The sequence below is a fragment of the Adiantum capillus-veneris genome, chromosome 28 (genome assembly GCF_014529385.1).
Source record: "Adiantum capillus-veneris isolate H3 chromosome 28, ASM1452938v2, whole genome shotgun sequence".
Lineage (NCBI taxonomy): Eukaryota > Viridiplantae > Streptophyta > Polypodiopsida > Polypodiales > Pteridaceae > Adiantum > Adiantum capillus-veneris.
Window position 1 is genome coordinate 42,829,726 of NC_140958.1, and position 5,899 is coordinate 42,835,624.

The window sequence follows — 5,899 nt, forward strand, 5'->3', positions numbered from 1 at the left end:
GGAAGGGGTGTGCGTGCTCTTGACAACCAATCTAGACAATTAGCGCTCTCTCTCTCTCTCTCTCTCTCTCTCTCTCTCTCTCTCTCTCTCTCTCTCTCCTCTCTAAGGGACCATAGCCTGAGACACACATTGCCTAACATTGTTAAGCAGCCACAATCTCTGCAATGGTAGGGCGATACGAGAGAGACAAATTTCACTTTGATCGTATGAAGAACTCAAGCCATGCATCTAGATTGACAATTGATGCAAGCATTCTTTGGAACCTCACACATGACGAAGGACACGCACTGTCAGAGTCTCACGAGGCAGGCCGCCTATTTTGTAGAGTAAGAAAATTTCAATAAGAGCGCGCGCCGACACGCGCTCTTTCAGGGATTTGTGTGTGTGTGTGTGTGTGTGTGTGTGTGTGAGAGAGAGAGAGAGAGAGAGAGAGAGAGAGAGAGAGAGAGAGAGAGAGAGAGAGAGAGAGAGAGAGAGAGAGAGAGAGAGAGAGAGAAGAGTTGACAAACACAGATCAGTTGTGCCATGGTAGTGGGTTTCTTGCAAGAGCAATGCCAAGACCTGGGTGCTCAAAAACATGTGGTTCCCTCGCATCACTAGGGACTCACACAAAGAACGCCTCGAGATTTCTACATCTCTTAGGCTCATGCTTACGATCAGTTTAGATCATGCTTTCTTCATGGTCACGAGGGCATGCTTAGAGCATGTGCAAGGAAGATGCTTGAATTGGGAGATGATGAGGAACTTGTTTGGGGTGATTTGGGGGGGGGGGGGGGGGGGGGGGAACGTGAATCTTATGTCAAAGTACATGGATCTATCAAAGTTTCAAAAGATTTATGTGGTGGATATTTGTGGTCCCCTTTGGGATGTAGCAAGGAGGAAAGCCACTGATCTAGGATGGACCAATGTAGAAATTGTGGAAGCAAATGTTTGCAAATCTTCTCTGCACAACATACGAGCCAATCTTGTCACATTTTCTTATTCCCTCAATCCCACCTTTTATGGCGGCTGTGGACAAAGCGCTCTCATATTTGGATCAAGAAAGAGGGATTTTTGGTATAGCAGACTTTTACACATCGCTCAAACATGACATACCTAGCCGCATCATGGATTCCTTTCTATATGGTTTATGATGAGGTATTTTTGACCTTGACAACACAGACTTGGGGCATGCCCACATGCAATATATTGAGCACCATTTAGAGCAAGTTTTTGAAGAAAATGTAAGGGAGGTATCCCGTATGTACCTCTTTTGAAGGTTCCTCACTACATTTGGCTTGGCAAGAAGAGAGCTTATATGCCTGGGTATGCTGGAAAGGGCACCGCATTAGATCATGTTTATTGAAATTGACTGCACATATGTAGGAATTCAACTGTACAACCTCCTTGTGGATGAGTTTTTGGTTACTCTTCGTCAAATATATGACAATGTGTGCTTGTAAAACAATGCTCCTCTAGATTACCTACTATTTCAACCATATCTATAGCTCAACCTAAAGGAAATTTCCCGGCTAGTTGTAACATTTTTCAAACTCTTCAATTGTATCGTAAAGGTACTAAACCATGCACGCATGCTTCCACCTTGTCATCAGCATCCTTCCACCTTGTCATCATCATCAACTTGACACCAAAGGATGCAAGACATAGTAGATCAATGTAAGGCCTAGAATCCCACTACTGATTATGAAGTATTGAAAAGTGCTTTGTGATTATATACATGGGGAATTGTATATCAGAGAGAGAGAGACACACACACACACACACACACACACACACACACACACACACACACACACACACACACACACAGAGAACGATAAAATCCGTTTTGAAAAATCTAGGAAAGATCCAAAAAGTAAATTTTTCAAAATAATCTACATTTTTTACAGTTTAATTCTATTTTCTTGATTTTTCAAAGTGGATTTTATCCTTCTTTCCCTCTCTCTCTCTCTCTCTCTCTCTCTCTCTCTCTCATTCTCTCATACACACACACAAACTCCCTGAAAGAGTTGAGTCAATACTAAGAGCCGAGTCTCACTGTATTTTGGCGAGATTAATAAAATTAGTAAATTTTGTTAAATCGTGGTCTTGCATGCTCGAATAAGTTCGCTTGATGTTTGATAAAACTCTCAGCATCTCTAGCTTAGTTCTTCTCATGATGAACATTAAGCTCTCTATTTTTTTCTTCAAGGCTATGTGTGAACTAAACATAGCTATTACTTTGAAGAGTTAGCCTTTCTATTATTTGTTCTCCCACACTCAAACCATGACCACGTTGACTCTCCTATAGTTTTCTTTTTGAATGTCTACAATATGAGACTTTAATCTCTCTCAAACCCTCTTTCTTTTTTATCTTTCTTTTTTTTTCTTGCACATCTTGTTTGTACATGGATAAGTTTCCAAATCACATCTCCAACCATGCTTCAATGAGTTGGAAAAACCTCACATAGTATGCTCTAGTGTTGAGATGAACACAAGAAAATTTGTCTATTGTTTGTGCATTTTTTTCAAAAGTCCTAAGTTAATGTTTTAATATTTCAAACACTATTGTTGAAAGAGAACCTTTAAAAGCATTACAATATACTGAAGGATGCTCCACAACTTTATTATGTGCAACACCATAGCACATGTATTATCTCCTCAAGAACAAACTTTTGATACAAAGAATTGTTTCAAATTTGTGAATTTTTTCCAAAATTCCTAAATATGTGTAGTACGATCTTTTCATGCTTGAAAGCCAAAACCACATCCAAAATTCAATCTTGACTTAAAGATATAAAACTTGCAAAATCCCATTTTTGGGCTAGGGTGGATCGACGAAATTAGCATTCATCTTTGTAGCATAGATAATTACACTAGTAAGTTGTGTGTGTGTGTGTGTGTGTGTGTGTGTGAGAGAGAGAGAGAGAGAGAGAGAGTAGACTGAAAACATGATAACTTGATTAATCATAAATTGACAAGATGCATACAATGGAATTGGGTTGAGTTTGGAAGTGTGTACAAGAAGATGGCTACTCTTATAGTAGTTGTTGGCTAGTGGCTAGGTGCACTTCTCAAGGGTCACAATGCACCTTTCCCAAGGGTCAAGGGAAAACTCTCCAAAGGGGGGATAAGAATAGAGAAAGCTTTTTGAGGGAGCTTTTTAGAAAGTTTTTTTAATAGAGTTTTACTTGTAGTAGCAAAAATCCAAAAAAGCTCCCTTGTGGAGAAAGTTTTAGGAGGAAGCTTTCTCCTCTCTTTCTCTCTCTCTCTCTCTCTCTCTCTCTCTCTCTCTCTCTCTATATATATATATATATTTATATTTATAATATATATATACACACACACATATTTATCTATACACACACACACACACTTATATATTTCTTTATTTAGAGGGAGATATAAATATAAAAATATATATAAATATAAATAAATAAATAAATAAATAAATATATACATACATACATACATAATAGACACACACACACACACACATATATGTAGATGTATGTATATATATATATAAATATAAATATACAAATAAATATATATATTAATATAGATGTATGTATATATAAATAAATATATATATATGTGTGTGCGTGTATGTGTATGTCTCTCTCTCTCTCTCTCTATATATATATATTGATATATATCTATCTCTACCCTCTCCTCTCTCTCTCTCTCTCTCTCTCTCTCTCTCCCCATCATGCTCATAAAGTGAGCGCTAGCACTCACCTCATGAGTTCCTCTCTCTCTCTCTCTCTCTCTCTCTCTCTCTCCATCATGCTCATAAGGTCAGCGCTAGTGCTCACCTCATGAGCATGATGGGGAGGGGGGGAGATATATATATATATATATATATATATATATATATATATATATATATATATATATATAGAGAGAGAGAGAGAGAGAGAGAGAGAGAGAGAGAGATACACACACACACACATATATTCACATTTATGTATGTATGTGTGTGTGTGTGTATAATATATATATATACATACATAAATGTATGTTTGTGTGCGTATGTGTGTGTGTATATATATATATATATATGTTTTTTTTTTGCATAGATAGGAGGAGAGATGTAAATGTTATAAATATAAATAAATAAATAAATAAATACATAAATAAATATATTTATATATGAATACATATAGGTATGTATATTAATATATATATATATTTCTCTCTCTACCCTCTCCCCCTCCTCCCCTCCCTCTCTCTCTCTCTCTCTCTCTCTCTCTCTCTCTCCTCCCCCTCCCCATCATGCTGATGAGGTGAGCGCATGAGAGAGAGAGAGAGAGAGAGAGAGAGAGAGAGAGAGAGAGAGACCCCATCATGCTCACGAGGTGAGCGCATGAGCATGATGGGGGGAGAGAGAGAGAGACAGGAGAGAGAGAGGGAGAGGGTACACACACACACACACACATACACACACACATATAACACATATATATTTACATTTATGTATGTATGTATTATAATGCATATGAATACATATTTATATACATAAAGACATATATATCTATATTTATGCACACAAATATAGAGATGTAGATGATATAAACACACACACACACACACACACACACACATATATAGGTACACGTCTTCTCCTACCTATGCATATCATGTATACACTAGAAACTTATATATATATATATATATATACTTATATATATATATATATATATATATATATAGATGATATAAACACACACACACACACACACACACACACACACATATATAGGTACACGTCTCCTCCTACCTATGCATATCATGTATACACTAGAAACTTATATATATATATATATATATATATATATGCAGAGATAGGAGGAGAGATGTAGACAATATAAATAAATATAAATATAAATAAAGAACTAAATATATGTATGTATATATGTGTGTGTATACATATATATGTATATGTGTGTGTGTACATGCATAAATATATAAATATAAATATAAATCTATATAAATACATATTTATATATATTATATATGTAAATATAAATATAAATATGTATATATATGAATACATATTTATATATATTTATATATGTAAATACACTCATATCTATATTTATGCACACACACACACGTATATATATATATATATATGTATATACATATATACTAGAATGACCGGTAATTTTTGGAAAGGTCTCTTCAAAAATCTAGGTACAAGATTGAATTTCTCTTTGGCCTATCACCCACAAACCGATGGCCAAAGTGAGATAGCCAATCTTACGATTCTTGATCTATTAAAGACCTATGTTACAAAAGTAGATCAACGCTCACAATAGGAAAAATACTTACCTCTTGTAGAGTATGTGTATAATAATACTATCCATACTTCTACGGGAAAAGAGCCTTTTGAAATCATAGAGGAAAGACCTAAAAGTCCCTTGCTACTTAAGTACATGGGAAGATCTTCACTGCCGATGAGTATAACCGTGACCTGCAAGCATCTTTTCAAAGATTAAAGAGGCTATATCCATCTCCCAACTAAGGCAAAAAGCTGCTGTGGACAAGCACAGAAGGGCCTTAACGTTCAAAGAAAATGATTGGGTCTTACTTAAGTTTCCCAAGGCTTATTGAGGCAAACGACGGGCAAAAATCCTACGGGCCATCAAAAATATTATGCTAAATTAGCAAAAAGATACTATGGTCCTTTTCATGTTTTGAAGCCAATCAATGAGGTGGCTTATCAACTCAAGTTGCCTAACCATTGACTTATACAAAATGCTTTTCATGTGAGTCTACTCAAATCCTACAAAGGATGGCCTCCAAATGAACCAATTATTGAAGACTCTCCCAAAATTGAAGATCAAGAAGAGGTACTACAACCCGAAGCTATACTTCGGCATGAAGACAAGGTACTATGACATGGTAATATTAT

The 5,899-nt window shown here is 36.0% G+C and overlaps 1 pseudogene; it reads left to right on the forward strand.

Annotated features, from left to right (window-relative positions):
• Positions 1-525: 525 nt before the first annotated feature.
• LOC147420337 (uncharacterized) lies at positions 526-1,345 on the forward strand (annotated as a pseudogene).
• Positions 1,346-5,899: the final 4,554 nt, after the last annotated feature.